The following is a 10,416-nucleotide window of genomic DNA, read 5'->3' on the forward strand; positions in this document are numbered from 1 at the left end:
TAGCCCTTCATCTTGTAAACAGAAACAGTATCCATGGAGCCGTAACTCTCCCCCGCCCCCAGCCCTGGCACCACCCTTCTACTTTCCGTCTCTGTAATTTTGACGACTCCAGGTGCCTCATACGAGTGGAATCCTGCAGTCTTGTCTTTCTGTGACTGGCTGACTTCACTGAGCATAATGTCGTCCAGTTTCATCCATGGTGGTAGCACATGTCTTAACTGCCTTCCTTTTTAAGGCTGAATAATGTCCCGTCGTATGTACAGACCACAGTTTGCTTATTCACACATCCGTACGTGGACACTTGGGTTGCTCCCATGTTTTAGCTATTCTGGATAATGCTGCATTGAACATGGGTGTACAAACATCTATTTGAGTCCTTGCTTTCAATTGTTTTGTGTATACACCCAGAAGTGGAATTGCCGGACCATATGGTAATTATATTTTTAACTTTCTGAGGAACCTCCATACTGTTTTCCACAGCAGTTGTACCATTTTACATCCCCACCAACAGGGCACAAGGGTTCCATTACTCCACATCCTCACCAGCACTTGTTATTTTCTGTTTTTCTCATAGTAGCCGTCCAGGTGGATGTGGGGAGGTACCTCGTAGTTTTGATTTGCATATCCCTAATGATTAGTGGTGTTGAGCATATTTTTGTGTACTTATTGGCCATTTGAATATCTTCTTTGGAGAAATGTCTGTTCAAGTCCTTTGCCCATTATTGAGTTGGGTTGTTTGTTTTGTTGTTGTTTTTAGGAATTCTCTATATATTCTGAATAATAATCAGGTATATGATTTGCAAATGTTTTCTCCCATTCTGCGGGTTGCCTTTTTACTCTGAGGACAGTGTCTTTGGATAAACAAAATTTTCAAATTTTCATAAAGTCTTATTTGTCTTTTTTCTTCTTTTGTTGCCTGTGCCTTTGGTGTCATACCTGAGAAGTCAGTGCCAAATCAAAAGTCATGCATTTTTTTATTCGATGATTTATTCTAAGGGTTTTATAGTTTTAGGTCTTAAAATTAAATCTTTGAACCACTTTGAGTTAATTTTTGTATACGGTGTGAGGTAAGCATCCAACTTCCTTCCTTGCATGTGGACACCCAGTTTCCCCAGGGCTGTTTGTTGAAAAGACTGTCCACTCCTCACACGGGGGGTGTGTGAAACTGCCTCCTGCCTGGAGGCCTCCCCTGCCCCATGCCAGGCCCTCTGCCAGCAGCGTGCGTGGTCCCCCAAGGGCTCAGCCTGGACCCACAGGCTCAGCTTCATGCCAGGGAGCAGCACTGCCTCGGTCCCTGCAGGGTGGACCCCCGTGTGTGCCAGGGGCTCTGGCCCCGTCTGGCTGCACCTCAGTCCATTCCTAGACTGAAGAGGGCCCAGCAGCCTGACCAGGAGGTGCCTGCTGGCAGCACGAGTGTGACAGTCACTGGGTTTCCAGAACTTCTGGGCACCCCTGTGCTCCCTGACTGGGGTCAGCTGTTTTGACAATAAAATCTGTAATATTACGTGGTCACCCAGGGACCTTGCAGACCCAGGCTAATAAACAGCAGACAGACCCCTTAGAAACAGGGGAAAGAGAAACCCGTTCTGCCATAACAGTGTGGGTGAAGAATATCCCCTGACATATCAGTAAACAGAGGATGTTGCGGCCACCCACACCCTGCCACGGTGCGTGCGTCCTGAGGAGACTCAGGATGAGAAAGCACAGGATACAGCCCCCAGGTAGCTGAGGTGTACGTCCAAGGAATTTCAGTGAGCCAGACTCTTGCATCTTCCCATACATAGAAAAGCGCTAAATTCCTTAACCTGAGATGTCTGGTTTTCTTTAATGAACAGTAATCTTTTGATGTGCTGACTACCTGATCTTTGTTGCAGAAACTGCTGTGTATCTCGGCCCCTCCGTGACCTCTTTGGAGCAGAACCTCAGAGCCATCTGAGAGGCTGTCCTCCGGGCGCAAGCCCTCGGTTTTGTCTGCCAGAGAAAACATGGTTCTCAGCTTTTTCATGGTTCTCAGTTGTGCACTCTTTTCAGTCAACAGCGGTATCAGCAGTTCCCAGCCCAGGTCGGCCTGAGGCCACCCAGGCCCCAGCCCGAGGCCTTCCCGCCCACATCTTTGTCAATGACCCCTTTGTTACACCACGCTCGTCACCTCCCCTGTTTCATGTCAGGACTCCCGACCACAGACACACTGTGTCTCCACTCTTTTTAAGGGTCAATTTTAACATGAATATTTAACAAAGTGCAGAATCAATCAAAATCCACATCCTCATCCTGAAACACACTAACGCATTAAAATGTTTTAGACCAGGCGTGCCTTCTATTTTACATGTTACTCATGTCTGATATTTGAAATCCACCTTTTCTTTCTCATTTTAACCTCTACTTATCACAGTACGTGAATATCTCACCCGTTGGAAGTAACTTGGGTTATGTGGTGTGAAATAAAACTCATATTTTCTGGCAAGACAAGAAAATTGTAAACAAAAAGTCTCTGCCCTTTGGCCCCCTCTCCCCCCACCGTGAATCATGTATCTGCATTGCGCACTGACCAGAACTCCCCAGAGGCAGAAATACCTGCTCGACCGTGAAGAGGACATTCTCCCAGCATCAGCGAGACGACTCCTGAAAGATAACCTTCCTCCTCCATCTGGTAGGGGGCACATGACCCACCAGCATGCCGCTTAGACCTGGATTGTGTAAACTGTCAGTAATACCTCATTTGATGTGCAGCCCTCTGCCTCAAAAAATTTATATAAACTGTGTCTTGACTTCTAACCAGGGAACAGTTCTCAGAGTTTTCTGAGATGTTCTTTCTGGGTTATAATCCTCAGATTTGGCTCAAATAAAATTTTCCATTTCTTTCTCAGATCGACTGATTAATTTTTCATCGATAGTGGTTTACTTCCAACTTTACCCTCTGTCCAAGAATGCCGCAGATTGGCCATGTCTCCTTGGGCACGTGTGAGATTTCTCATTGTAAAGACCTATTTGTGAAAAAGCCAGATCACAGGGGTTGATTTTAAATAGGTTTTGGCGGATGGGTTCCCCAGGCCCTCCTGAGTCTCCTCGACCCCCTGCAACCCCTCAGCCCCAGGCACCCAATGAGCTGCTTTCCATCACTCTAGGTTACTGTGCATTGCCCAGAACTTTATATAAATGGGATCAAACAATGTGTGCTCTTTTGTTGTCTGGGTTCTTTCATTCAGCATAATTATTTTGAGATTCATCCATGGCGTTGCAGCCATCAGTAGCTCACTTCTTTTTATCGCTGAGCTGTTCTACATGGTGTGGTTAGACCACAATTGGTTTATCCACCAACTAGTTGATAAACATCCGGTTACCCTCCAGTTTTTGGCTATTACAAATAAAGCTGCTATGACTAGCCAAGTCTCTGCATGGACACATTGCTCTCTGCTGGGTAAATACCTAGGACTGTGGCTGAACCATTTTACCTTCCCAACAGCTTCATCTAAGAGCTCCCGTGGTTCCACATCTTCACCAACACTTGATGTGGTCAGTGCTTTTATTTTAGGTGTTCTAGAGGGTGTGTAATGTTCTCTCATCATAGTTTTAATTTTTATTCCCTGATGACTAGTGAAGTTGAGCATCTTTCCATGGGCCATTCACCATCTTTATATCTTCATCGGTGAAGTGTCTGTTCAAAACTTTTGCCCATTTTCAAACTGGTCTGTTTTCTTTTACTGAGTATTGAGAGTTCTTGGCTTGTGGGATCTTAGTTCCCCGATCAGGAATCGAACCCAGGCCCTCGACAGTGAAAGCACAGACTCCTAACCACTGGACTGCCAGGGAATTCCCATAAATTCTTAATTTTGATGAAATCTAACTTATCAATTTTTTCTTCTATTGATCATGCTTTTAGTGTTAGGTCTAAGAAATCTTTGCTTAACTCAAAAATCACAAATACTTTTCTCATTTATTTTGTTTTAGATTTTTATGGTTTTAAGATTCCAATTTGATCCATTCTGAGTTCATTTTTGTAACAGTGTGAGGTTCATTTTCTACATAGAGATATCCAGTGGTTCCAGCATCACTTGTTGAAAGATTACCCTTGCTGCACTGAATTACTTTTGTGCTTTTATTTCAAATCAAATGACAATACATGCATGGTTCTATTTCTGGACTTCATTGATCTATGTTGACATCAATACCACATTGTCTTGATTACTATATATTTACAGTAAGTCTTCAAGTCAGAGAGTATAAGTCCTTCAAATTTGCTTTTCCTTTTCAAGGTTGTTTTGGTCATTCTTGGTCCTTTGCTTTCTCATAATAATTTTAAAATTAGCTTGTCAGTTTCTTTAGAAAAAGAAACTGCTGGGATTTTGACGGAGCTGCATTGACTCTCTAGTTTGATTCGGAGAGAAACATCTCAACGATATTGAGTTTTCGCGTCTATGAACAAGGTCTGTCTCTCCATCAAGTTGGTTGTTTAATTTCTCTCAGCAATGTTTTGTAGTTTTCAGTATTCAAGTCTTACACATCTTTTGTCAGAATGGCTCCTATTTCATGCTTTTGATGCTATTTTTAAATGATCTTTTAAATTTCCATTTCTAATTGTTCATGATTACAATACAGAAGTACAATTGATTTTTGTATCTTGATCTTATATCCCACAGTCTTGCTAAACTCATTTACTAATTCTAGCAGCTTTTTTGTAGAGTCTCTGAGATTTTCTACGTAGACAATCATGTCACTGGTGAATAAAACCAGTTTTACTTCTTCCTTTCCAATATGGATGTCTTTTATTTATTTATTATTATTTTCCCCTTACTGACACTGGCTAGAACCTCTAGTACAATGTTGCCTTGTTCCTGATCTTTGGGGAAAAGCATTCAGTCTTTCACCATTAAATATGATATTAGCTGTGGGTATTTCCTAGATGCCTTTTTTCCCGTTAAGGAAGTTCCTTCCTCTTCAATTTTCTGGGAGAGTTTGTATAGAATTGGTATTATTTTTTTCCGTAAATGTTTGGTAGAATTTCCCAGTGAAGCCATCTGTGACTGGGGCCTGTTTTGTGGGAAGGATTTTAAACCACAAGTTCAATTTCTTTCACAGATACAGAGCTATACAGGTTATCTATTTCTTGGGTGAGCTTTAGTAGTTTTTACCTTTTAAGAAAGTTGTGTCTTTCATCTAGGTTGTTGAATTTATTGATACAAACTTGTTCATAACATTCCGTTTTCATGTTTTTAATATCTGTGGTGATGTCACTTCTCTCATTCCTGATATTGGTAATTTTTATCTGCTCTCTTTTTTTCCTGGTTAGTTTTTCTAGATATTTAGTAATTTTATTGTCTAAAAAAAATAGCTTTCGGTGTCATTGATTTTTCCCTATTCCTTATTATTTTTCTGTTTTCCATTTCATTGATTCCTGCTCTGATCTTTGTTATTTCTGTTCTTCTTCTTACTATGAGTTTCATTTCCTCTTTTTTTTTTTCTAGTTCCATAAGATAGTAGCTGAGGTCATTGCTTTGAGACCTTTCTTCTTTTCTAATATAGGTGCTTAATGCTATAAATTCCCTTTTTTTCATTTTAATTTTATTGGAGTATAATTGATTTACAATGTTGTGTTAGTTTCAGGTGTACAGCAAAGTGATTCAGTTATACATATACATACATTTATTCTTTTTTTGGGGGGGGCGGGAACACTGCCCAGCTTGTGAGATCTTAGTTCCCTGACCAGGGATTGAACCCGGGCCCTTGGCAGTGAGAGTGCAGAGTCCTAACCACTGGACCACAAGGGAAGTCCCTATTCATTCTTTTTTAGATTCTTTTCTCATATAGGTTAGCCCAGAATATTGAGTACAGTTCCCTGTGCTCTACAGTAGGTCCTTGTTGATTATCTATCTTATCTATAGTAGTGTGTGTGTGTTCGTCCCAAGCTCCTGATTTATCCCTCCCCCCACGCCATGTTTCCCCTTTGGTAACCATAAGTTTGTTTTCAATATCTGTAAGTTTGTTTTCGTTTTTATTTTGTTTTTGTATTTTTTTAATAAAATTTATTTATTATTATTATTATTATTTTTTGACTGTGTTGGGTCTTCGTTTCTGTGCGAGGGCTTTCTCTAGTTGTGGCGAGCGGGGGCCACTCTTCATCGCGGTGCGCGGGCCTCTCACTGTCGCGGCCTCTCTTGTTGCGGAGAACAGGCTCCAGACGCGCAGGCTCAGTAGTTGTGGCTCACGGGCCTAGTTGCTCCGTGGCATGTGGGATCTCCCCAGACCAGGGCTCGAACCCGTGTCCCCTGCATTGGCAGGCAGATTCTCAACCACTGCGCCACCAGGGAAGCCCCTTGTTTTTGTTTTGTAAATAAGTTCATTGGTTTCATTTTTAAAAATTAGAATCCACGTATGAGTGATATCATATGATATTTGTCTTTCTCTGTCTGACTTGCTTCACTTAGTATGATCATCTCTAGGTCCATCCGTGTTGCTGCAGATGGCATTACTTCATTCTTTTTTATGGCTGAGTAGTATTCCATTGTATATATGTACCACATCTTCTTTATCCATTCATCCATTGATGGACACTTAGGTTGCTTCCAAGTCTTGGCTATTGCAAATAGTGCTGCAGTGAACATTGGGGTGCATGTATCCTTTCAAATTAGAGTTTTCTCTGGATACATGTCCAGGAGTGGGATTTTATGCACCATATTACTATAAGATGTTAATAGGAGAAACTGAGTATGGAGTGTATGGGAACTTTCTGTATTTTCACTATTTTTCTGTAACTCTTGAACTATTCTAAAATTTAAAGTTTATTTTTAAATGGCATTAATGTGCATATTTGTTATAATGCAGATTGTGATTTGGTGGACCTGTGCCAGGCCCCAGGATCCTGCATTTCCAAAAGATCCAGGATGCATGGACCACACTTTAAGAACATTCCACTTTTGCTAATGAGTTTAAATGTCATCCTTTTGTAGGTAATCTGTTTTTTCTCTCTAACCGCTTTAAAATTTTTTCTCAGGGACTTCCCTGGTGGTCCAGTGGTTAGGACTCTGTGCTTTCGCTGCTGTGGCCCAGGTTCAGTCGCTGGTCGAGGAACTAAGATCCCGAAAGCCAAGCAGTGCAGCCAAAAAAATAATCATAATAAAATAAAATTTTTTATCTTTGTCTTTGGTTTTCTATAATTTTGCTACAGTGTGTTTTGATATGGATACTTCATTTGCCACGACTGGATTTTATTGTGCTTCTTGGATATAATGATTCATCAATTTGGAAAATAATTATCACCTATTATTTCTTCAAAAATTATCTCCCTATTTCCTTCAGGATCTTCTTCTAGAACTACAGTTAGACCAATGTTAGAGTATTTTGTTATATGCTGTCTGTTAACCTCTTTCATATCTCCCTGTGTCTCTGGAATGAATTCTGAGTAACTTATTCAGATCTGTCTTCCAATTTACTATTCTTCAACTGTGTCTAATCCACTGCTGAATCAATCCACTGAGTTTTAAACATTATTATATGGCTTATTCCTGGAAGTTCAACTAAATTCCTTTACAATCTTCTTGAGTTTTTTAGATGGAGTCTCATTTCTCATATTATAAATTCTTTCACTTCATAATCATTTTCAACAAACTTACTATATATTCTTTATTGAATAATTCCAATGTCCTAAGTCCCTTGGGTTCTAATTCTGCTTTTGTTTATGCTGACTTATTCATAATGGTTTGTTTTCATTTGCCTTGTAATTTTGAATTGTGAGATCATGTTTGAAAGACTGGGTTTTATCTCTGGGAATCCTGCGAGGCCTTGCGGGCAAGACCCCCAGAGAAGGTTGTGTTCGCTTACGCCAGGCACAGCCACAGCCCACCTGGGGCCACGCGGGCTTAGTTTCTCCACGTGGGCTTCCCCAGAACGTACAGGCAGAAGACCTGAGGTGACAAATGTCCAGTGGAAACTTTTTTTTGCATCCAGGGAGGTTCCTTCTGTCAGCATCTGCCTGTGCTGGGGTGTCGCTAGTGCACGTGCTCACTAAGCAGAGCCCACTGGGGACACAGGTGTCGTGTAGTACCTGCCTGTGCAGCCCAGGCCCTCGTTCTTGCTGCTGAGGATCTGCTGGAGCCCCAGGTTTTGGGTTCCTAGGGTCGGCAGGCTCCTCAGGGAAGTGTCAGCCCCCACGCTGAGGTTCTGCTTCATTTTTCACCCCGGAGGATTTCCTTTTCTTTCTTGTGACCTCAGGTACCTGAGAAGGTGTTTGTTAGTTTTCACCTGGGAGATTTACAGTGGGAGGGTTTTCCGGGGCGTCCGGGTCTGTCGTGCTGCTGCCGCTGCACAGGTGTCGTTGTTCCAGCAGGTGCAGTTGGTGATCCACTCAGAGCCCATCGGGGGGGGGGTGTGTGCCCATCCCCAGCTGCTGTGGACTCACGCCAGCACCCTCAGCGAGAGGTGCCCTGGGATGACCGAGCTGCCCGGCTAACAGGTGCCTGGGAGCCGCCTGCCCCCACCCAGGGCAGCCCGTAGTCCACGGCTGGAGGGGCAATAGCAGCCTAGACCCCTTGTCGCTGGAGAAACAGCCCTCTGAGGTGAAACTCACAGTCCCGAGACCCCACGGATCAGGCCACGCGTGGCGGGCTTCGCCGAAGCCACGCCTTCGCCCAGTGCTTTTCTCCCACCCTCTCCCGAGAGCACACGCCCATCAGCCAGGTGCGCGTGGACCACCGTCGTGGCCTCTGCTTCTGGGGAGCTGGTCTGAGGCAGGTGGTGCCGGGCGTGGCCCCCGGAAGCATCCTCCACAGCGGGCTTTGGGGTTGGACGCCCACGGCTCACCCCCGGCAGCGCTGCACGCTGTTAGTCCCAGCACCTAGAGCAGGACTGGTGCTCAGACCGTATGTGGTGAAACGTGCCGCGTATGGTGGGGGGAGGGCACAGGTACCATGGCAGGGGCGTGGCCCAAACCGTGTGCCCCGAATCCACGTGCTGCAGGGCTGACTCCTGGACCTCAGGATGGGACTGTGTCTGGAGGTGGCATCTTTAAAGAGGTGATGAAGGTACATGAGGTCACGAGGGTGGCCCCAACCCAATCCCATAGGTGTCCTCACAAGAAGAGGAGGTCGGGACATAGACACGCACAGAGGACGGCCCCATGAGGACACAGAGAGAAGACGGCCGTCCACATGCCAAGGAGAGAGGCCTCAGGAGGAACCAGCCCTGCTGCCTTTTTTTTTTTTTGGTTGCTCTGCGCCGCCTGTGGGATCTTAGTTCCCCGACCAGGGATCGAACCCGGGCCCTCAGCAGTGAGAGCGTGGAGTCCTAACCACTGGACCACCAGGGAATTCCCATCCCTGCTGACAAGTTGATCGCAGACTTCGGCTTCCAGAACCGAGAAGAAGTACATTTCTGTCATTTAAAAGCCCCTATCCTGTGGTATTTGTTGCGGCAGCCCTGGCAGCAAGAATGTGATGCGGGGTCTCCGGCGAGGCCCCGAAGGACAGCCCCAGCTCTGAAGTGAGGACAGAGCACGTGCGGACTCCACAGAGCTGTTCCTAGAGTGCTCCTGGGGCTGGGGGGCTGCACACCTGACCACAGGACATGGGTGACCGGGCGACCACAGCTCCCGTCAGGAGCTGGTGCCCTGAGACCCACCGACACACAGTTGGCGGGCTGGGCGAGGGCTTAGGGTAAGGGGGAGGGGACACCAGGCTCTGGCTCACGCAGAGCCAGAGGGCTACACGAGCAGGGGGCCCACACCCTCATGTCCCGCACTGCTGCCAGACCACAGCCTTGCAGAGGGTCCCCACGAGGGCACGGAGGAGGAGGCCTGGCCGGGTGCGCCGTGGCCCGCGTGGTGTGTCGGGCTGCCCGCAGGCACAGCCCCACTCGGGGCTGCCGACAGCGGCCGGGGAAACCCTGGCTGGAGCTTCTGCGGTGCACTGGGTAGCCCCCGGAGCGGAGAGGACAGCGGCTCCCGGGCGGCCAGGAGGAGTGGCCTGGCTGCCTGCGCAGGGCCTGAGAGCAGCAGGAGTGCCAGGCGGGAAGGAGGTGCTGGGCGGACGTGGGGACGTGGGAGTGAGGTCTTGCCTCACGTGCTGACGTCTGCTGGGGGCGCCATGAGGAGCCGCTGAGCCACCCACGGACTTGACCAGCACATGGGCTCACAACCGGGGTGGCCCCGTAAGCACGGGCTGGCGACACGTCCCCTCCCAGCCTGGCCCGAGGCCAACCAGCAACAAGAGGGAGATGGATCACTTCAGCTCGGCTGCCTTTGCCTCTCAGTCTCCCTATGGGTTCCTGCAAAACATCACCTTGGACCTCAGACCCCTCTTCCGGCAAGGGGGTACCGCAGGGGTCCAGGCCTACAGGACAGCACACCCTCCAGAAGCTGCTGGCCTGGCAGAATGTTGGACGGCCTCATAAGGAAGTAGCTGACACCCTGAGGGACTGCAGCACCGT

Source organism: Balaenoptera physalus (genome assembly GCF_965194825.1).
Source record: "Balaenoptera physalus genome assembly, chromosome: 17".
Lineage (NCBI taxonomy): Eukaryota > Metazoa > Chordata > Mammalia > Artiodactyla > Balaenopteridae > Balaenoptera > Balaenoptera physalus.